The sequence below is a fragment of the Sminthopsis crassicaudata genome, chromosome 3 (genome assembly GCF_048593235.1).
Source record: "Sminthopsis crassicaudata isolate SCR6 chromosome 3, ASM4859323v1, whole genome shotgun sequence".
NCBI lineage: Eukaryota > Metazoa > Chordata > Mammalia > Dasyuromorphia > Dasyuridae > Sminthopsis > Sminthopsis crassicaudata.
Genome location: NC_133619.1, coordinates 267,374,331 through 267,398,278, shown reverse-complemented (window position 1 = coordinate 267,398,278; position 23,948 = coordinate 267,374,331). Strand labels below are relative to the sequence as shown.

Genomic DNA, 23,948 nt, shown 5'->3' with positions numbered 1-23,948 from the left:
AATGATGGACAGAATCAGCTACACCCAGAAAAGGAACACTGGGAAATGAGAGTAAACTGTTTGCACTTTTGTTTTTCTCCCCAGATTATTTTTAGCTTCCGAATACAATTCTTCCTTTGCAACAACAACAACAACAAAATTCGGTTCTGCAGATAATTATTGTACCTAGGATATATTATAAGATATTTAATATGTATGGGAATGCCTGCCATCTAGGGGAGGGGGTGGAGGGAAGGAGGGGAAAATTTGAAACAGAAGGGAGTACAAGGGATAATGTTGTAAAAAAAAAAAAAAATTACCTGTGCATATGTACTGTCAAAAAAAATGTTATAACTATAAAATTAATTTAAAAAAAAAGAATTTCCCTCCAAAAGCATAGCAGAGCCCAGTCCTAACATTAATTGAGAATTCTGCTAAAAGAATGGATAGAATTGGTGACAGTGAGAAAAGATGAGATACCTTGATTTTTCTTCTGGTTTCCAGCTTTAAGAGAGAAAATAAGTGATACCAACCTCTCTTCAAGACACTGAAAAGAGAAAAAGATGCTTAAGAAGAAAGGCTGGTAGCTACTTTCATGTTCTGATCCCTAGTTTGCTTCACTAAGAACTTCAGGGAATTTCTTTTTTGGTGAGATTTGGGACTCTCTCTCTCTTGGCTGAGCTCAGTTGCCACTCTCCCAAAGGGACAGAATAATAATTCCTTAAAAATTAGAATTGGACAAGGGAAGCTAATGAATCAAGATACAATTAAATAAAATAAAAGAATAAAAAAATAGAATAAAATATAAAATAGCTTATTGAAAAAAATAAACCTAAAAAATAGATTGAGGAGAAATAATTTAAGAATTATTAGATTATCTAAAGCCATGATCAAAAAAGAGCCTTTCCTCTTTCAAGAAATTGTCAAGGAAAACTGCCCTGAGATTCCAGAATCAGAAGGTAAAATGGAAATTGAAAGACTTTGCTGATCATCTTCTGAAGAAGATCCAAAAATGAAACCTCCAGGAAGGAAGGAAGGAAGGAAGGAAGGGAGGAAGGAAGGGAGGAAGGAAGGGAGGAAGGAAGGGAGGAAGGAAGGGAGGAAGGAAGGAAGGAAGGAAGGGAGAGGAAGGAAGGAAGGAAGGGAGAAGAAGGAAGGAAGGAAGGGAGGAAGGAAGGGAGGGAGGGAGGAAGGGAGGAAGGAAGGAAGGGAGGAAGGGAGGGAGGAAGGGAGGGAGGAAGGGAGGAAGGAAGGAAGGAAGGAAGGAAGGAAGGAAGGAAGGAAGGAAGGAAGGAAGGAAGGGAGAAGAAGGAAGGGAGGGAAGGTGGGATAAAGAGAGGGAGGGAAGGTGGGATAAAGAGAGGGAGGGAAGGTGGGATAAAGAGAGTGAGGGAGAGAGGAAGGGAGGAAGAAAGAGAAAAGAAAAGAAAAAGCACTTATATGTACAAAAAATGTTTATAGCAGCTCTTTTTGTGGTGGCAAAGAATTGGACATGGAGGAGATGCCTATCTATTGGGTAATGGCTGAACATGCTTGGATATATGATTATAATGGAACATCATTGAGCAATTAGAAAATAAGCCTAAAATTGATTGTATGCTTTGATTATAAAAAAGAATGCCAAGAAAAGAGAGTCCAGATAACCTTAAAGGTCATCAGTCAAAGAATGAGAGTCCAGAGTAAACAGAAAGAGAAGAGGAATAATGAAAAAAGTGAAAGAAATCCTTTCTGGAAAGGTCTGCCCAAAAATAAATAAATAAATAAATGAAGATATTTTAAAAAACTAATGAATAGTAAGTACAAGCTGAAGGGAGAAAACAGAGAAGGAATTTACTTGTCTAACAGAGGAAAAGGGGGAGGGAAGAAAAAAAAAAGTTAAAAGCAAGGGAGACAAAGGAACTAAAAAGCAAAACCCCAAAGGGAAAGGGGTAACAAATGAGAAGAGGGAACCAGGAGTGAGCAAAAGTGAGCAAAAGAAAACAATGAGAACCAGGCTATCTTTCAAAAAAAATTTTTTTTAAATGAAAGTAGCTGAAGGTACACAATTACAGCAGAAAAGTGAAAAAAAAAGGACAGCTAGTTGGCACAGTGGATAGAGCATGAGCCATGAATTCAGGCCTTAGACACTTAACACTCCTAGCTGTGTGACCCTGGGCAAGTCACTTAACCCCAGCCTCAGGCAAAAAAAAAAAAAGTGGAAAAAAAAATTTATAACTTGGGGGGAACAATTTTAGAGTCAGAGAAAAATATAAATCAGACTAATAACTTTAAATGTGACTAGATAAAACAATCTAATAAAACAAAACAAAAAAAAAAAAAAGAATGATGTTAGATGGTAAAACAAAACCTTATGCTATTGTTACATGCATATCTAGGCAATGATATTAGAGCTTTCCCATAAGAAATGTGCCTTGCATGTAACTACATAAATTCAGTTACACCTGTGAATTACTACATCCGTAAGTGTGATTATTTCTTATTTTAATGTTTGACTTTTTTGTGTTGTATTCATTCGACAACAATAATGATTATATTTAAAGGCTCTTTTTATAAGACCACTAATGTCATTTTTGTTACAATTAGCTAGCTTTACTCTATTAATTAGCCATACTTTGTTAGTTATGCTTGATGGTTGTCCTATGGCAATGCATGAACTTTTGAAATTTTCACGTATTGAAAATAAAAGAGAGAAATGTGCTTGTATTATGACCTGTGTTATAACTGCATATAGGTATGCATCTCATCACTGCAGTACCGTGTCAAGTACTGATGTACTATTACTGCATTTTATTTTGGGTTCTTTGATGCTATCAATTAGATATCCAGGGTGCTAAGAAAATCATCCTTATTTTAAAGCGGCGATATTTCTGTTTTCATTATGTTGTTTCAAGTTATCACTGACTTTTCAACTACCTATAACTTTGATTCTTCAGAAATTTTTGGCATTCCAAAATTTGTAACAATGTGGTATCACTGGGAAAATATGTATTTAAAATTTGAAAATTATCTTCATTGAAGGTGTTTTGGTTGTTGTTTTGTTTATGATTATCATGGACACTGTGAGATAAGATGACCAAAAGTCTTTGTGAAATGATGCTTCTTTTCATTCTTGGACAGAAGAACATAATTCCTTTAAGTTGCCTCTCCAAGATGAGCGTGGGAATTTATCTTTTTGCTTAGTTAAAATTCCCTCTTTGTCAAGAAGATCGAATTTAGTTCCAATCAATCAATGATGGACAGAATCAGCTACACCCAGAGAAGGAACGCTGGGAAATGAATGTGGACTACTTGCATTTTTGTTTTTCTTCCCAGGTTATTTTTACCTTCTAAATCCAATTCTTCTTGTGCAACAAGAGAACTGTACAGTTCTGCACACACATATTGTATCTAGGATATACGGATATACTATAACATATTTAACATGTATAAGACTGCTTGCCATCTAGGGGAGGGGATGGAGGGAGAGAAGGGAAAAATCAGAACAGAAGTGTCAGGGATAATACTGTAAAACATTATCCATGCATATATTCTGTCTGTAATGAAGCCCTGTAAAATGTAGACTTAAGCAATTTTATATATCCTGTGATTGAAATACTGAATTTGGTTATTCTCTTTTCTGTCCCCCAGATATTTTAATCTACCTAACTAATTGATAATAGGATTTGTTTTGATGACTCAAGGAAAGGATCTAATTATCAGAAGCTTAAATTCTTTCTCAGGTTTTGTGAGTCAGAGAAATTACAAGAAAGGGCTCTCTCTGTCTTTCCAAGTTTTGACAGGTTCTAGAAGTTTTGTTTCTGCATTTTTGATAGGAATAACAACAAAAGAGGCCCTGAGAATGCAAAAAGTGAAAAACTTATCATACTTGTTAACTCTTGACTTAAGCTACAAGTCTATTTCCTTTATCTATGTTGTTTTTATTTATCTATATTTATTATAAGAGAATAAAGGTTAGAAGATTGGTACCAGGTAATAAAATTATCTGGCCATGGCAATCCATGAAACAAATATCTGATTACAGACAAAAAAGGGACCTACATGTGCAAAATCTTATTTAAAATTGTTTAACTTTCTTGTTTTTCTTATTCTCCCTTCTTTATATAAACATGCACCTTAATCTGTTGGGATGTCTATCTCCCTTAAAGAAGAAACCGCTCTGGGTACATTACCTCACATAAATGACTTTATTTGATTTGGAAACTCTCTGAGCCTGAATTCTTTTGAAGATGACACTGGAACATACATCTGATACCTCAACAAATTGAAACCCAGGTTTTTCATACTTCAACTCCATCACTTTATCTAGTATATTGTACAGCCTATGCTATGTAATAATGATTTTATCAAATCCAAACTCAAAAAGAAACATCATTTCATGGAAAACTTGGTTATCTTAATTTTAAAAAGAAGTTTTATTTACGCTTTTTTATTTTATACCACAACGAATTTTCTTTGTATGCCCTATTGCCATTGAACCCTTTGTTACAATATAGCAAAAGCCTAGCATTTAGGTAGAGATTTTGTTTTCTGCCTTAATTTAAACATATTTATATCAGTCATTTTCTGGTCCTTTTATGTTTGGGACACAATTGAATACTAGAAACATCTAAGTTAAAAAAAAAAAAAAAGCAAACAGAATGTGTCTTTTAAAATTAGTAGTGAAAATGATTGAATGGAATCAGAAGAAGCTTTGTTCTGGAACTTCCTTCAATTCTTGAGAAGGAAGGAACACATGATTTCTACCACTGTTAAGATGCCAGTAAGGTTCATTCCTCGGTTTTCTGCCACAGCTCAGTTCCATTTTTTTTTTCTTTCTCCATGTGTAGACAATTCTTTCTAATGTAGTCCTTGAGGTCCCCATCCCTTTTCTGCTGCTAGATCATCAAAATTCCAATTCCAAAGCAGCTCAGTACACTTACAGAATATGAATAAGTCCTTCCATCAATCCAGAGACCATATTGTGCCTAAAGGGTATCCAGGCCTAGTTCATACCTAGTTTACACCTTTTGATTCACTCAAGGTATGTTTTCACCTGAAAAAAGTATCTGAACTGAGAGAAGGCAGAAGATCAATCCTTACACCTACATCAATATATTTTTCATAGACTTTTGGAAAGGAATTACAAAAGGATCATAGATTTGGAATTGTAGAGAATTTAAAGGTTATCTCATTAATTCCTTTATTCCATAGGCGAAGAACTAAAGGTCCAGAAAAGTTGAATAATTTGTCCAAGACTACAATTGGTTGTAAATGGAAAAGCCAGAATTTAAACCTAGGTCATCTAATTCTAAACTTTGCCACATTATCTGCCTGCCAGTATCAGCAGAGAAAAAAATTATAATGACGGGCAGCCTTGCCTGTCTAATCTCTGCCACTAGGGAGGCTGAGCTGAAATGGGCTAAATAGATTTCACTGTCTGCCCAAGCCTGGTATCAATACAGGCAGAAAGTAAAAAAGGAGAAGCACCAGGATGCCTAAAGAAGGAGCCCAGGTTGATGATGGTGATTAGTAGTGGTGAAAAGGTAAAATAGGCATCAGAAGTGGTAATAAAATAGCTTTGGGAGAGCAATTGATTGTTAAAAACACTGTTCAATCAACTTGAAGAAATCAAGTCAGGCATCCATTACAGTTTACAAAAGTTTGCTATTTTACTTCATGAGCAATTAACAAAGGGAAAGACAAATTCCCTAATGGAACTCATAATTAACAAGGAGGAAGAAGTGATTAAGATTAAGATTGGGAAGATGCTATTAATGAGGGAAAGGAAAGGGGGAACCCCATTTCTCAGCACAAAGATCCCATGAGGCGCAGTGTCCCCTGTAAATGAATTTACAGCCCGAAAACCTAGATTGATAAATAAAAGGTTTATTGTAGAAATTTGGAAGTAAAGCTCAGTTAGAAAGAAGCCAGGGCCAGAGGTGGCCGCTGGGAGGGCAGGAACCCCTACATGGTCGGTAGGATACCATGTGTTGGCTGGGAGGAAGCTCCTGCCAAGAAGGCTCCGGCTTGGCCCCTTTTATACCCAAAAGATTGTGGGTGGTGCCAAGTTCTTGGTGGGCTTTTCAGTTAGCTCAGATCAGGTGAGGGCTGGGGGAAGCTAAGCTGAGGGTGGGGGGCTGGGCCCGGATATTCAAAGGGTGCCTTTGACCAGGATTTGTGAATCAAGGTCAGCCATGGGTTGGGCAATTAGGAATCTTAAAGGGATCTCAACACCCATTACTATGAGGTAGGGAAAGTATCCTACATTGGGCTAGTTGTAAAAAAGGAGTTAGCAAAAATCTATGTGGAGTTTGACACCATAACTTTGAAAGTCTCAGGGGATGAGGGAAAATAAAGGCAGGAACAAGGGTGGTTGTACTGAAATATTGAGACTACCTTAAAGATAGTCTGGGAAATCTGAGTTTCCTATAACAAAACAGTCTGGGAATTCTAATTGATAAAGGAGCAGGATGGGCTTGTTCCACCGATTCTCAAAGGTTGTTTTGAGTGTCTTTAAATATGCTAAGCTAGACAGTCTTGGGGAACCTAAGTTTCCAAGATGGGTGTTTTAGCATTTCCTGACAAGGGGAGAAAATAAGCTGGATTCAGAATTCACATCAGTGGAACTGGCCACAGTGAGTAACCCTGCCCTTCTAGCCCCAGTAAAATAGAGAGACCTAGTCTTAAAAAAAAAAATAAAAAATAAAAATAAAAATAAAAAATCTAATGAAGCACTGTGACATAATAAATGCAGGGCTTCTTAAACTTTTTCTTCTTGCAGCTCCTTCTCCATCCCTTTCCCTGAGAAATTTTTACATAGCTCTGGATGTATAGTTATATAGAATAGATTTATAAACCAAACCTTTACTGATAATAAATCATAATTTCACAATCCCCACATTCAGTTATATGATTCCATATGGGGTTGCAACCCCATAGTTTAAGGAGCTGTGTAGTAGAAGAAAGAATCTAATTTGGACTTACACCAATTTAAACCTAAGTCATCTAATTCCAAATCTAGTTATTTTTTTCACTTTGCCACATTATCTTATTTAGTAGCCCTGCCAGTATCAGCAGAGAAAAAATTATAATGAAATTATAATTCCAGCCTTGGTGGTGCCTGTCTACTAATCTCTGCTGTTGGGGAGGTTGAACTGAAATGAGCTAAATAGATTTAACTGTTTGTAGTAAGCCTGGTACAATATGGAAAGAATATAGAAAAAGAGAAGCACCAAGACACCTAAAGATGAACTTAGTAGGGTTTAAGCCCTAACTCATGCTTTTTATCAATCAGAAAGTCAGTGCTTTTTGGGGACTCAGATTTTCTTAGAGTCCTATGCCAGATTTTCTTAGGTATAGATTCTTGTACCAACATCATTGGTTTATTGTGAGATTTAAATGAGCATATGTATATGTGTACTTAAGTATCTACTATGTACCAGGCACTGTGCTGAGCTCTAGGTTTACAAGGAAAAGCAAAACAAAAAATTGGATATTAGGAGTTGGGAATGAGAGAGTGAGGTTTGGAGGTTGATACCTTGGTTCCAAACCGGGTTATTGGGAAGAAAGAGATGCTTTCAATAGCAATAGGTTAACTGAAAAGAAGGTGGGACTTGGGGAAAAAAGATAAAAACTTCAATTTTGAATCTGTTAAGTTTAAATGTCTTCTGGGCATCCAGTTTAAAATAGTCTATAGGCAATTGTAGATGTGAAAATTGAGGAAACTGAAGCCCAGGTAGGATTCAACTTCTTGAGTAACTGCCAGTGACAAGCCAGCAAGTTCAAGAACAGCAAATAGTGATAGCACCTCTTAGACTCCTGGCCTTACTTTTCAGCCTGGGTCCTATGGCCTTCATTAAAAAAAGTAATCACTGTGAAAAACGAATTCACTTTTATCAACACCAACTAAGGTTGAGGGGTCAGTTTAAAAGTTCTAAGAGTAGTATCATGTTATGATACGGGAGCCACTTGCCAGTGGCTGCTGGAGGTCTAACTCAAACCTGTAGAATGGATTTCTTCATGTGAGAGGATGATGATGATACAAGGAGACCGAGGGACAGTTGCATTCTCTAACCTCTCTCCTCTTTCCTCTGCCTCCAATTTATTTCATTTCCAATCCACAAGGAACATTTGTGAAGGCTACCTTGTAACTCCTTCAAGTGTTATGATTCACAGCTGTGGAAGTTCTTGGAGAATTGACCTGCCCCTTCACTTAGGCATGGTCCTTAACAGTATCATCCCTTAAACTCAACCATCTTGCCTCTATGCCCAAATCCCACAGCTATTATTTTGGAAATCAATTCCTACATGGGAGTCTTTCTGAAATTATCTATTTTCTAAGAGCCATTCCCCAATTGATAAATAGTAAAAGATATAAATAGATAATTTTCAAAGGAAGAAATCAGAACTGTCTATAGTCATATGAAAAATGCTCTAAATCATTGTAGATTAGAGAAATGAAAATTAAAATAAATCTGAGGTGCCACTTCATACCTATCAGAAATGACAAATGTTAGAGAGGATTAGAAAAAATAGATACACTAATAAAATGTTGTTGGGGTTGTGAAATAGAAATAGTCCAATTATTTGGAAAGTAATTTGGAACTATTCCCAAAAAATCATAAAACTGTACATACCCTTTGACCTAGCAATATCACTACTAAGTCTGTATTGCAGTGGTATCAAAGGAAAAAGAAAAATACCTATATGTACAGAAAAATTTATAGCAAATCTTTTTTTGTAGTGGTAAAGAATTGGAATTTGAGAGTCATGAATCAAGGAATGGCTGTTACACATGGTTGCAATGAAATACTCTTGTGGTATAAGAAATGACAAGGGAGAAAGTTTGGGGGGGGAAGGGGAAACATGGAAAGAACTATATAGACAATAGTGTAAAGTAAGACAGTAGCAATGAAGCTGGTTGTGATCCCTTTAAGAAACTGCATTTCCTATTGATCTGTGATTCCTTTCAGATTCTCAGCTCCTCCTGTCTGAGGCACATCTCCCCAGACAAGTTGTCTTTCCAGGATGCCAGAGCCTTTGATTCACAAATCCTGGTCAAAAGCATCCCTTTGAATTCCAATAGGAGATCCGGGCTTGTCCCTGCCCCCATTCTGACTTGCTTGGGCTGTCCAGGATCCACTGGTTCTGATCTGCTCAGGCTTCCCAACCCCCACTAAGACACCCAATATAAGCTTCCATCAACTAAAGTCTTTGCAGATGGACTTTGCCAGCCTTCTTTACTGGCAGGACCTTCTGTCCACTGAGAACTGCATTCTCAGTGCAAAACTTTGTTTTCCACAGATCTGCCACTATTAAAGTCAGTCTCTTGGTAAAATGATTTCTACCTAACAATAAACTTTCATTTTGCAACTAATATTCAGGAATGAGTGAATTCTTTTACTCCTAAAACCTGCAGCCAATTTAAAGGGATTCTTAATAACTCTCTTATAGCCACTAACCTCTAGACCACCAGGAATCTAGACAGCTCTAAACCTCATTAGCAGCAATGTTGTTGTGGCCCAATGATCAATGTTGAAAATCTTGTTACTTGGATCAATATAATGATCTAAGACAATTCCAAAGGATTGTTGATGAAAACATACCATCCAACTCCAGAGAGAGAACTGATAAACTCTGAATGTAATGTGAAATATAATTTTCTTGCTTTATTTTTTTTCCTTTTTTGACATAACTAATTGGGAAAATGTTTTGTATAATTTCACATGTATAATTAATTGGTATCATTTTGCTTGATTTCTCAGTGAATGAGCGAGGAGTAAGACGGAGGGAGAGGATTTGATTCTCAAAATTTAAAAAGAAAAAATGTTAAAAATTATTTCAAGTTGTCTTCTAGAATCATCAGGTTAATTCTCAGCTTTGATTTCTTCATCTGAAAACTATCTATTCATATATTTTAGCATTTATTAACTGTCTATATTTTTACAATATCTCCAATATTGGTGACTTACAACTGTTATCTTTGATCATCTTGCTGTCAATCTGTAGTTCCCAATTTGCTTGGATCTTCAACTATTTTCAATATTAAATATATATATATATATACATACACATACATATATATATATATGTATATATATATATATATATGTAAAAAGCAATTATCTATTTTCTCATTTTTGGATAAACAGTGGACCTATATTATAGTCATATGCCACATCTTATTTACCCATTGCTCAACCCATAGCCTTGGAGCTGGATTTTTGTATTTGTGTTGAGGTTTGGAAGGGACCCCAAAAGGTTGAGGTCACAGACCAGTATCTAGAGGTATCTCAAAAGAATTCGAGGGCTTGAACCCATGTCCAAGTCAAGGGGCAAAGTTTTTTGTAACTGTAATGCCAATTAAAGTGGGCTGAGTTCCAAAAGAATGTAGCAAGGAACCAAGAGCAAGGAGAAAAATTTATCCAGTTCTTCATGTCATTGATGTGCTAATTTTATGGCTTAGAGGTAGGATTGAGGCATGATCTCAAGAATTTGGTTATCACTGATCAGCAGATGTAGGACTAGTCTAAGGCCAGAAGACTTTAGAATCATTGACAGATTGTCAGAATAATAGTACTCTAAGGTTAGAGAGTATTGGGATCACTAACATATCTTCCCTAAAATCTATAAAATCTTTTACAATCATTGACAGGTAGATTGTTAGAACAATAGCACTCTAAGATTGTGAGGACCTCAGGATCACTGATTCTAAAGCTAGATTGAGAGATTGTGAGAACAAAAGCACTCAAAATCAGGGGGGAACCTCCTTACTACTGTTTCTCCTAGAAGCTATACCATATCATTTTTTCCCTCTCAAGCAGTTTGAACCACACATTTATTTGGGACAAAGGGAAGGAAATTTCAACTTCTGGAGCTGCTTCGATAGAACTGTCCCTGTCTAATGAGGTCTAGACTGAGTAAGAGAAGTATTGGACTTGAAGATGGCGGCAGCAGCATTCAGTGGAGTGCTTAGTGTCAGAATCAGCTGATGGTGGCATTCAGGTTGAACAAATAGTTGTAAGTTCATACCTTGGAGTCTGGAGGAAACAAATCTTACAGTGGGTTAAAAATTCAGGAGTCAAATATGAGCAAAAAGGATAATTAAAAGAGGAGGTGGGGAGGAGGGTACTGGAGACTATCATGAATGTCTCTCGTCCAGACAGCTTTTCTTAGGATAAATACCAAAGAACATTTCTCCCATATCCCTGCTTTTGTCTCCTCAAAGGAGTAGAGATATGAGTAGAATAGTGGCAATATACAAAAGGAAGGAGTGTTCAGGTTGCCTAGGGTGCAAGCACCATAATGTTTAAAAGGCATTAAGCATTGGGTAGAGAGGATGACATGCGGGGTGGAAATAATAAAGATAATAATTAATCTTAAATGGATTTGATTTCCTTTAGCAAAAACCTCTGAGCCTTTTTTAGTATTACAAGGGAAGGCTTTTATCCAATTAGTAAAGGTGTCAACAAAAAACAAAAGCAGTTTGAAGCCCCTAAGAAGGGGCATATAAAATCTGTGCTCCTATAAGTATGTATCCCCTACTCCAGATAGGCTGCAGAATTGGTGGGGAGGGGGTTAACAGCCCTTTCATAATTTACTTGGGCACAAACTGGGAAGACCTGACAGATCTGTTTGTTTCTCCTAGATTGTGAACAGTGAAAATAGGTTTCACAAAGGCATTAGAGAGTACCTTTTTTTCACCCAAGTGAGTAGCTTGGTATATGTCAAAGAGAAGTTTCCACTGGCTGGCTTCAGGATTAGAAGTTAGCCTGAAGATGTTTGAAATCACTCAAAAGGAGAAAATCTATACAATCTAGCCTACCATTTTACCTTTCCTTTAGAATCTTCTTAAATCTCATAGGCCAACAATCCAATAACAATGACTTCCTTGCTATTTCTTGACAAGACAAACTCCCACTTCCAGGGCATTTTCACTGACTTTCCCTCTTTCTGAACTTTTCCAGTCTTCTTACATCTTCATCCATAGACTGTGGAATAGTGACATTGATCTTCTGCTACATCTGCATAAGGCACTCCAAGTTCCCACTCCCTATGTTGTAACTTTCAGTCTCCTTGCTTGGAATCCTTTTCTTTCAAAGATTCAATCTTCTAGATTCCTTCAAATTTCGGATAAAGTCTCATTTTCTGCGAGAAACCTCAATGTATTTCCTCAGTCATCTCCAATTTATCTTGTATATATTGTTTGCACATCACCTCCCCATTAGACCCTGGACTCCTTAAGATTAGTCTGTCTTCAAAACTGTCAATAACTTTAATGATATAGTGTTTGACTAGCCCAAAGACCCCAGCTTTTGGGATAAGAATTCACTGTTTGACAAAAACTGCTGGGAAAATTGGAAATTAGTATGGCAGAAATTAGGTATTGACGCACACTTAATACCATACACCAAGATAAAGTCAAAATGGGTTCATGACCTAGGCATAAAGAATGAGATTTTAAATAAATTAGAAGAACATAAGATAATTTACCTCTCAGCCTTATGGAGGAGGAAGGAATTTATAACCAAAGAAGAACTAGATATCATTATTGAGCACAAAATAGAAAATTTTGATTGTATCAAATTGAAAAGTTTCTGTACAAACAAAATCAATGCAGACAAGATTAGAAGGAAAGAAATAAACTGGGGAAACATTTTTTACAGTCAAAGGTTCTGATAAAGGCCTCATTTCCAAAATATAGAGAGAATTGATTCTAATTTAAAGAAATCAAGCCGTTTGATAAATGGTCAAAGGATATGAACAGACAATTCTCAGATGAAGAAATTAAAACTATTTCTAGCCATATGAAAAGATTCTCCAAGTCATTATTAATCAGAGAAATGCAAATTAAGACAACTCTGAGATATCACTACATACCTGTCAGATTGGCTACAATGACAGGGAAAGATAATGCTGAATGTTGGAGGGGAAGTGGGAAAACAGGGATACTGATATATTGTTGGTGGAATTGTGAACAGATCCAACCAATCTGGAGAGAGATTTGGAACTATGGTCAAAAAGTTATCAAACTGTGCATACCCTTTGATCCAGCAGTGCTACTACTGGGCTTATATCCCAAAGAGATCTTAAAGAAGGAAAAGGGACCTGTATGTGCAAGAATGTTTGTGGCAGCTTTTTTGTAATGTCTAGAAACTGGAAATTGAATGGATGCCCATCAATTGGAGAATGGCTGAATAAGTTGTGGCATATGAATGTTATGGAATATTATTGTTCTGTAAGAAATGACCAACAGGATGATTTCAGAAAGCCCTGGAGAGACTTACATGAACTGATGCTGAGTGAAATGAGCAGGACTAGAAAATTGTTGTATACTTCAACAACAATACTGTATTGTCATGGTCCAGGCTAGCTCCTCTGAAGGGCTCAGGATCAGTCCTAGTCAGGATAAGCAAAAGTCTTTGCCCCATGTTGTAGGCGCAAAAATGTAAATATTCCTGTTGTCTCACAATTGTAATCCTTCTCTGGGAGGAGATTTCTTTTCTGTAAAATCTTTTCTCTGTGAGCAGGTTTCTTGGGAGGCTTCCGGAGCCTCTAGCCAGAGCGAAGGTAGATGTGAGAATGAAATCTTGACACAGAATCTCCTAGAGTGTGGGAACTCTTCACCTTGGCCTTCACTAGAATGACTTTTCCAGACTCTAACTTCTCCTTTTATCCTCCCAGAGAATGGGCTTGTGGGTACTCCAGGGGCTTGTGGGAAATACTTACAACCAATAAACAATCTCCTTTAAAGTATTCCTTCAAAGGTGTGAACTCCCTTAAAGGTTTGAACTAAAGATGTGAATTCTGAGCTAGAGAATTGTTAAGTACCAACTTAGCACTTAGTAAGAACCTTACACTGTATGATGATCAATTCTGGATGGCCATCTTCAACAATGAGATGAACCAAATCAGTTTCAATAGAGCAGTAATGAATTGAACCAGCTACACCCAGCGAAAGAACTCTGGGAGATGACTATGAACCACTGCACAGAATTCTCAATCCCTATATTTTTGTCCGCCTGCATTTTTTATTTCCCTCACAGGTTAATTGTACACTATTTCAAAGTCTGATTTTTTTTTTTTTTTTTTTTGTGAAGCAAAATAACTGTATGGACATGTATACATATATTGTATTTAACATGTATTGGTCTATCTGCCACCTGGGGGAGGGGGTGGGGGGGATGGACGGGAAAAATTGGAACAAAAGGTTTTGCAATTGTCAATGCTGAAAAATTACCCATGTATATATCTTGTAAATAAAAGGCTATAATAAAATTTTAAAAATTAAAAAAAAAATTTAGTCCGTCTTTTGCCTTTCTTACAGTGTCTGGCACATAAGTGTTTATTGACTGACCAACTGACCACTGAAGTCCCACTCAGGATTCTAAAAGTACTTCAGTACCTCATTCTTCCATTCCCAATCACTCAGCACGCTTAATCAACCTGCAAGGAGAGTTTTTCCCTCTCAATCCCAGGAAGGGACGGATTCATAAAGTGGTCTGTGGTGCATTGTACACATTTCAGAATCTTTCACCGCGTGGGGGCTCAATGGATCTTTAAAGGATTGCCCCGAAGCTAACTTTCCTTCCCGTTGCCCCCGCCTATTTCCCGCCCTCTCTCAGCCGCCCGACTCCACCTTCTCTACCCTCCCCCATCCAGAGCTCTGTCTCACAGACTCTCCTTGGCTCTCTGCTCAGCAGGATTTCCCCAGTTTGCGACTTGAGGAAGCCAGAGAAACTCATTTCGAAAGCTTTCTGTAATCGCCTTCTAAGATTGAGATCCGTGATTCTTCCCGCTGCCGACCCCACGGCCTCCCTCTCTCCCCCAGATTACAACCACAGTCCCACCAACTGGTCCCCAGCTCTCTTCTCCCAATCCCTTACATCCCCGGAGGAGGACGGAAAGCTGGCGGAGACGATTGACACAACCTGAGAAGCCGAGACTCTGCGCTGCAAAGGTAAAGCCATAGTTGGGTTGGGTTTTTTTGTGTTTTTTGTTTTTCGCGTGGACGAAAGGAGAGGATCTAAAAGCTCATTTTTAAAATGAGGCCGGAAGTGATTCTCATCTAAAATGTCTGTGACCCAGTAGTGACTCTTCTCCTTTCCACTACTCTCCCGCTAGAAATCAATAAGCAATTAAACTAATATAGATTAGGCACATAAAACGTAGTGAGTATCCAAAGACTCCAGCTTCTGTCATAAGAACTCATTATTTGACAAAAACTGCGGAGAAAACTGGAAAATAGTATGACAGAAACTAGGCATGGACCTACATCTTCACACTGCATACTAAGATGAACTCAAAAGGGACATATGATTTAGTTAGACAAAAAGGATGATACCTTATAAACGAATTAGGAGAGCAGGGAATCTATTAGATCTAAGGGAAAGGAAAGAATTTGTGATAGAGAGAGAATATTATGAAACTCAAATGAGTAATTTGATTACATTAAATTAAAAAGGGGTTGTACATTCCTTTGCAACAACAACAACAAAATTCGGTTCTGCACATATATATATATATTGTACTTAGGATATACTATAAGATATTTAACATGTATGGGAATGCCTGCCATCTAGGGGAGGGGGTGGAAGGAAGGAGGGGGAAAATTCGGAACATAAGGGAGTACAAGGGATAATGGTGTAAAAAGAAAAATTTACCTATGCATATGTACTGTCAAAGAAAATGTTATAATTATAAAAATTAATTTAAAAAAAAGGGATTGTACAAACAAAATCAAGCAACCAAGATTAGAAGGAAAGCAGAAGGATGAGAAATAGTTTTTACAACTGTTTCTGATAAAGGCTTCATTTCTAAAATATGAAGAGAACTGAGTCAAATTTATAAGAATGCAAGTCATTCTCTAATTGATAAATATCAAAAAGGACATAAACAGGCATTTTTCTAATGAAGAAGCCAAAGCCACCTGTAGTCATGAAAAAGTGCTCAAGATCACTATTGATTAGAGAAATGCAAATTAAACTACTCTCAGGTAGTGCCTCAGAGCTGAACAATTTTGATGGAGGATGTGCTATTAAAAATGATGAACAGATGGATTTAAAAAAAAAAAAAAAAAAACCCTGGAAAAATTTACATGAACTAATGTTCAATGAAATAAGTAGACCAGGAAAATACTATGCACAGTAAGAGCAACATTGTACCATGATCAACTGTGATTGACTCTTCTCAGCAATTCAATGATCCAACTCAATTCCAACAGACTCATAATGGAAAATTCTAGGCACATAATGAAAACCATGAAATCTGAATGCAAATCAAAGCATATGTTTTTCACCTTTGTTTTTTGTGTACCTAATCATCCCACTATGTGCCCACTGAATTACCACTTTAATTTTTAGCCAGTACCAAATAGTTTTGATGATTGCTTTATAATACAGTTTTGGATTTCGTACCGCCAGGTCATGTTCCTTTGAATTTTTTTTTTACTAATTCTCTTTATATTCTTGACCTTTTGTTCTTCCAGATGAAGTTTGTTATTTTTTTTTTAGCTCTATAAAATATTTTGAATACTTTGATTGCTGTGGCACTGAATAAGCAAATTAATTTAGGTCATTTTTATTATATTAGCTCAGTCTACCCATGAACAATTAATAGATTTATAATTGCTTAGATCTAACTTTTTTTGTGTAAAAAGTGTTTTGTAGTTATGTTCATATAGTTTCTGGGTTTGTCTTGGCAAGTAGCCTACCAATGATTTTATTTTGTTTCCTGTTATTTGAATTTCTTTGTTGGTAATGTATAGAAATGCTGATGATTTATGTATTTTATGTCCTTTGACTTTTCTAAAGTTATCATTTCAAGTAATTTTTAAAGTTGATTCTCTAAGATTCTTTAAGTATACCATCATATCATCTGCATAAAGGGATAGTTTTATTTCCTCACTCCTTATTCTGATTCCTTCAATTTTTTTTTTTGTTCTCTTATTGCTAAAGCTAACATTTCAAGTACAATAATAATGGTAATATTGGGCATCCTTGTATCAACCCTGATCTTATTGGGAAGGCTTCTAGTTTATGGCCATTACACACAAAACGCTTGTCATTTCAAGGAAAATTCCATTTATTCTGATGCTTTCTGGTGTTTTTAATAGGAATGGTGCTGTATTTTGTATTCGTATTTTGTCAAAGACTTTTTCTGCATCTATTCAGATAATTATGTGATTTCTGTTGGCTTTCTTATTGATATAGTGCATTATTCTGATACTTTTCCTGATAGAACCAGCCCTGCATTCATGGTAGAAATCTCACCTGTCATAATATATTATCCTGGTGACAAATTGCTATAATCTCTTTACTAATGCTTTATTTATAACTTTTGCATCAATATTCATTAGGAAGATTGATCTATACTTTTTTCTTTCTTTTGGCTCTTCCTAATTTAGATATCAATACCATATATGTATCATAAAAGGGATTTTGTAGGACATCTTTGGCCTAATTTTCTAAATAGTTTATATATTATTAGAATTAATTGTTCTTTAATTTTTTTTTATAAAATTCACTTGTAAATCCATCAGGCTCTAGAGATTTTTTTTAGGGAGTTCATTGATAACTTGTTCAATTTCTTTTTCTAAAATAGGATTATTTAAGTATTTTGTTTCCCACCTGTTAATCTGGACAGTTTAGGGGAGGATGTTTTGGGGGTTTTTTGTAAATATTCACCCATTTCCCTTGTCAGATTTATTGGCATACAGTTGGGCAAAATAATTCTTTTTTTTTTTTAAGCTGGGATAATTTTTTTTAAAATATGTAACTTTTTATTGACAGAACATATGCCTGGGTAATTTTTTACAACATTATCCCTTGTACTCACATCTGTTCCAACTTTTCCCTTCCCTCCCTCTACCTCCTCCCATAGATGGCAAGCAGTCTTATACATGTTAAATATGTTACAGTATATCCTAGATACAATATATGTGTGCAGAATCGAACAGTTCTTTTGTTGCACAGGGAGTATTAAATTCAGAAGGTAAAAATAACCTGGGAAGAAAAACAAAAATGCAAACAATTTACACTCATTTCCCAGTGTTCCTTCTCTGGGTGTAGCTGATTCTGTCTATCATTGATCCACTGGAACTGAATTAGTTCTCTTTGTCGAAGATATCTACTTCCATCAGAATACATCCTCATATAGTATCATTGTTGAAGTGTATAATGATCTCCTGGTTCTGCTCATTTCACTTACCATCAGTTCGTGTTAGTCTCTCCAAGCCTCTCTGTATTCATCCTGCTGGTCATTTCTTACAGAACAATAATATTCCATAACATTCATATCACACAATTTACCCAATCATTCTCCAATTGATGGGCATCCATTCATTTTCCAGTTTCTAGCCACTACAAAAAGGGCTGCCACAAACATTTTGGCACATACAGGTCCCTTTCCATTCTTTAGTATTTCTTTGGGATATAAGCCCAGTAGCAGCACTGCTGGATCAAAGGGAGTTTGATAACTTTTTGGGCATAATTGCAGATTGCTCTCCAGAATGGTTGGATTCATTCACAACTCCACCAGCAATGCATCAATGCCTCAGTTTTCCCACATCCCCTCCAATATTCATCATTATTTTTTCCTGTCATCTTAGCCAATCTAACAGGTGTGTAGTGGTATCTCAGAGTTGTCTTAATTTGCATTTCTCTTTTATATGAGTGAAAATAGTTTCAATTTCATCCTCTGAAAATTGGCTGTTCATATCCTTTGACCATTTATCAATTGGAGAATGGTTTGATTTCTTATAAATTAGAGTCAATTCTCTATCTATTTTGGAAATGAGGCCTTTATCAGAACCTTTAACTGTAAAAATGTTTTCCCAGTTTGTTGCTTCCTTCCAATTTTGTTTGCATTAGTTTTGTTTGTACAAAGGCTTTTTAATTTGATGTAATCAAAAATTTCTATTTTGTGATCAATAATGACCTCTAGTTCTTCTTTGTTCACAAATACCTTCCTCCTCCACAAGTCTGAGAGGTAAACTATCCTATGTTCCTCTAATTTATTTATGATTTTGTTCTTTATACCTAAGTCATGGACCCATTTTGATCTTATCTTGGTATATGGTGTTAAATCTGGGTCCATGCCTAATTTCTGCCATACTAATTTCCAGTTTTCCTAGCAGTTTTTGTCAAATAGTGAATTCTTATCCCAAAAGTTAGGATCTTTGGGTTTGTCAAACACTAGATTGCTATAGTTATTGACTATTATATCTTGTGAACTTAACCTATTCCACTGATCAACTAATCTATTTCTTAGCCAATACCAAATGGTTTTGGTGACTGATGCTTTATAATATAGTTTTAGATCAGGTACAGCTAGGCCACCTTCATTTGATTTGTTTTTTCATTAATTCCCTTGAAATTCTTGACCTTTTGTTCCTCGATATGAATTTTGTTGTTATTTTTTTCTAGGTCATTAAAATAGTTTCTTGGGAGTCTGATTGGTATGGCATTAAATAAATAGATTAGTTTAGGGAGTATTGTCATCTTTATTATATTGGCTCAGCCTATCGAAGAGCACTTAATATTTTTCCAATTATTTAAATCTGACTTTATTTGTGTGGAAAGTGTTTTGTAATTTTGCTCATATAATTCCTGATTTTCCTTTGGTACATAGATTCCCAAATATTTTATGCTATCAACAGTTATTTTGAATGGAATTTCTCTTTGTATCTCTTGCTGTTGGATTTCATTGGTGATATATAAAAATGCTGAGGATTTATGTGGATTTATTTTGTATCCTGAAACTTTGCTAAAGTTATGAATTATTTCTAATAGCTTTTTAGTAGAATCTCAGGCGTTCTGTAAGTATACCATCATATCATCAGCAAAGAGTGATAGTTTGGTTTCCTAATTACCTATTCGAATTCCTTTAATCTTTTTCTCCACTCTTATTGCCAAGGCTAACATTTCTAATACAATATTGAATAATAATGGTGATAGTGGGCAACCTTGTTTCACTCTTAATCTTACTGGGAAAGGTTCCAGTTTTTCCCCATTACATATGATGCTTACTGTTTTAAATATATGCTCCTGACTATTTTAAGGAAAAGTCCATTTATTCCTATCCTCTCAAGTGTTTTTATAAGGAATGGATATTGGATTTTATCAAATACTTTTTCTGCATCTATTGAGATGATGATATGATTTTTGTTAATTTGGTTATTGATATAGTCAATTATGCTAATAGTTTTCCTAATATTGAACCAGCCCTGCATTCCTGGTATAAATCCAACTTAGTCATAGTGTATTATCCTGGGGATGATTTTCTTTAATATTTTTGCTAATATTTTATTTAAGATTTTAGCATCAATATTCATTAGGGAGATTGGTCTATAATTTTCTTTCTCTGTTTTAAACCTACCTGGTTTAGGTATCAGTACCATGTCTATGTCATAAAAGGAATTTGGTAGGACTCCTTCAACCACTATTTTTTCAAATAGTTTATATAGCATTGGGGTTAATTGTTCTTTAAATGTTTGGTAGAATTCACTTGTAAATCCATCTGGTCCTGGGAATTTTTTCTTAGGGAGTTGGTTAATAACTTGTTCTATTTCTTTTTCTAAAATGGAACTGTTTAGATTATTTACTTCTTCCTTTGTTAATCTGGGCAAGCTATATTTTTTAAGATATTCTTCCATTTCATTTAAGTTATCAAATTTATTGGCATAAAGTTGGGCAAAGTAACTCCTAATTATTGCTCTAATTTCCTCTTCATTAGTGGTGAGTTTTCCCTTTTCATTTTTAAGACTAACAATTTGTTTTTCCTCTTACCTTTTTTAAATCAGATTTACTAAGGGTTTGTCTATTTTGTTGGTTTTTTCATAGAATCAACTCTTAGTTTTATTAATTAATATTTTTTTTTTACTTTCAATTTTATTAATCTCTCCTTTTATTTTTATAATTTCAAGTTTCGTGTTTGTCTGGGGGTTTTTAATTTGTTCCTTTTCTAGAAAATTTTGTTGTAAGCCCAATTTCTTGACCCTCTCTTTCTCTATTTTATGCAAGTAGGCCTCTAGAGATATAAAACTTCCCCTTATTACTGCTTTGGCTGCACCCCACACATTTTGGTATGACGTTTCCTTATTGTCATTGTCTTGGGTGGAGTTATTAATTATGTCTATGATTTGCTGTTTTACCCAATCATTCTTTAAGATGAGATTTAGTTTCCAATTATTTTTGGTCTATTTTTTCCCTGGCTTTTTATTGAATGTAATTTTCATTGCATCGTGGTCTGAAAAGGATGCATTTACTATTTCTGCCTTATTGCATTGGAGTGTGCGGTTTTTATGTCCTAATATATGGTCAATTTTTGTATAGGTTCCATGAACTGCTGAGAAGAAAGTGTACTCCTTTCTGTCTCCATTTAGTTTTCTCCAAAGATCTATCATATCTAATTTTTCTAGTATTCTATTTACCTCCTTGACTTCTTTCTTATTTATTTTGTGGTTTGATTTATCTAATTCTGAGAGTACAAGGTTGAGATCTCTCACTATTATAGTTTTGCTGTCTGTTTCTTCTTGCAGCTCTCTTAATTTCTCTTTTAAGAATTTAAATGCTACACCACTTGGTGCATATATGTTTAATATTGATATTGCTTCATTATCTATGCTACCCTTTAGCAAGATATAGTGTCCTTCCTTATCTCTTTTAATTAGATCAATTTTTGCTTTTGCTTGATCTGAGATCAGGATGGCTACCCCTGCTTTTTTTTATTTCACCTGAAGCATAGTAGATTCTGCTCCAACCTTTTACCTTTACTCCATAAGTATCACCCTGCTTTAGGTGTGTTTCCTGCAAACAACATATTGTAGGATTCTGGTTTTTAATCCAGTCTGCTTACCACTTCCTCTTTATGGGGGGGGTTTACCCCATTCATATTTATGATTAAAATTAGCAATTCTATATTACTTGCCATCTTGTTAACCCCTGCTTATGCTTTTCTCCTTTCCTTCCTCCTTTTACCCCTCCCCAGTATTAAACTTGTGAGCACCACTTGCTTCTCACAACCCTCCCTTTTTAGTATCCCTCCCCTCACTTTAGAATTCCTCCCCCCATCTTATCCCTTTTCCTCACAATTTCTGTATTCCCTTCCCTTTAGCTTACTTCTTCCCTTTTCACTTTCCCCCTCCCACTTTTCAATGAAATGGGAGAAGTTTCACCATAAATCGAATATTTCTAATATTTATCTCTTTAAGTCAATTCTGATGACAGCACCATACACAGTGTTCATTCCCCCCTCCATTCTTTCTCTCAGATATAATAGGTTTCCTTTGCCTCTTTGTGAGATGTAGTAACCCCCACTTTACCATTTTCTGGGTACAATTTCCTTTCCACCTCTAGTTTCTAGAATAATGTATATACATACACACACACACACACACACACACACACACACACACACACACACACACACACATATATATATATATATATATATATATATATATATAGTTCCCAAGATTTCTTTTTACCTTTTTAGGTTTCTCTTGAGTTGTATATTTGTAGATCAAACTTTTTCTTTAGTTCTGTTTTTTTGTCAAAAATAGATGAAATTCACTAATTTTGTTGAATGTCCATCTTCTCTGGAAAAAGATGCTCATTTTTGCTGGGTAAGTTATTTTTGGCTGCATACCAAGTTCCTTAGCCTTCTAAAAGGCTAAATATCATATTCCAGGCCCTTCGATACTTCAATGTGGATGCTGCTAGATCCTGGGTAATTCTTATTGTGGCTCCTCCATATTTGAATTGGTTTTTTTCTAGCAGCTTGCTGTATTTTTTCCTTTGTTTGATAGTTCTGGAATTTGGCCACTATATTTCTTGGTGTTTTGATTTTAGGTGATCTTTTGATTGACCTTTCAATAGGTGATCAATGAATTCTTTCAATTTCTATTTTACTCTCTGTTTCTATAGCATCTGGACAGTTTTCTTTGATAATTTCCTGGAAAATAGTGTCCAAGCTCTTTTTATCATCATATTTTTCAGGGAGTCCAATAATTCTCAAATTGTCTCTCCTGGATCTATTTTCCAAGTCTGTTGTTTTCCAAAGAAGGTGTTTGACATTTTTTTCCCCATTGTTTCATTTTTTTGGTTTTGCTTGACTGATTCTTGGTGTCTCTTCAAGTCATTCAATTCCATTTGTTTGATTCTGATTTTCAACTAAGTATTTTCTTCACTCACTTTTTTTTATATCTTTTTCTAATTGTCTAATTGAGTTTTTAAGTGAGTTGTTTTGTTCAATGGAATTTTTTTTCCATTTCGCCAATGTTATTTTTTGAAGAGCTATTTTCTTTTTCCAACTCATTAATTCTGTTTTTCAATGATTTGATTTCTTTATCCATTCTATCTTTAAATGAGTGGGATGACTTATCCAGATTCTCTTGCCAAGCTTCTCTTTCCTTTTCCCATTTTTTCTTCTAGGTCTCTTGTGAGAACCTTTTTAATTTCTTCTATGAGAGTCTTGTGCCTTGAGGACCAGATGATATCCCCCTTTGGGGATTCATCTGGAGACAGTCTGTTTTTAGTCTCCTCAGGATTTAAAGTCTGCTCTCTATCCATGTAGAAGCTATCAATAGTTAGAGTGCACTTTAAATTTTTGCTCATTTTGGCAAAGAAGAGTCAAAGAAAACAAACTAACAAGAAAAACAAATGGTCTGCTTTTTTTAGGGGGGGGGGGGCTGAATGGTATTACCAAGCTTCTTCTACAGACTATAGGGAGCAGCAGCGAGGCACTAGCAGGACAGCAATGGCTGTGCTGTGTCTGCATTCTGAGACTCTGAGAGCGTGCTGCATTACTTGGAGTGGGTGTGGCTAGGTCCCGAGGGACGCTAGCTTTTCAGGGTTATAGTCTTCACCCCTTGTGTTTTTAGCTTCTCTGCTTGTCTACTGGCTTACTGCCAGGGCAAAGTAGCCAAGAAGGTGTTAAAGCTCTCCCGTCTGCTCCACTGTGAGCTGCCTACCTTACTGTGGCTGCTGTGC

At 35.8% G+C, this 23,948-nt stretch overlaps 1 protein-coding gene across 2 annotated transcripts in view; it reads left to right on the top strand.

The window, feature by feature from the left end:
• Positions 1 to 14,669: 14,669 nt before the first annotated feature.
• LOC141561305 (interleukin-10 receptor subunit beta-like) overlaps positions 14,670 to 23,948 on the top strand; it is a 98,141-nt gene continuing 88,862 nt past the window's right edge. For both annotated transcript variants that reach the window (XM_074300740.1, XM_074300738.1), the window contains exon 1: positions 14,670 to 14,917. The gene's annotated coding sequence lies outside the window, so the exon portion shown is untranslated. The remainder of the gene's footprint in view (positions 14,918 to 23,948) is intronic.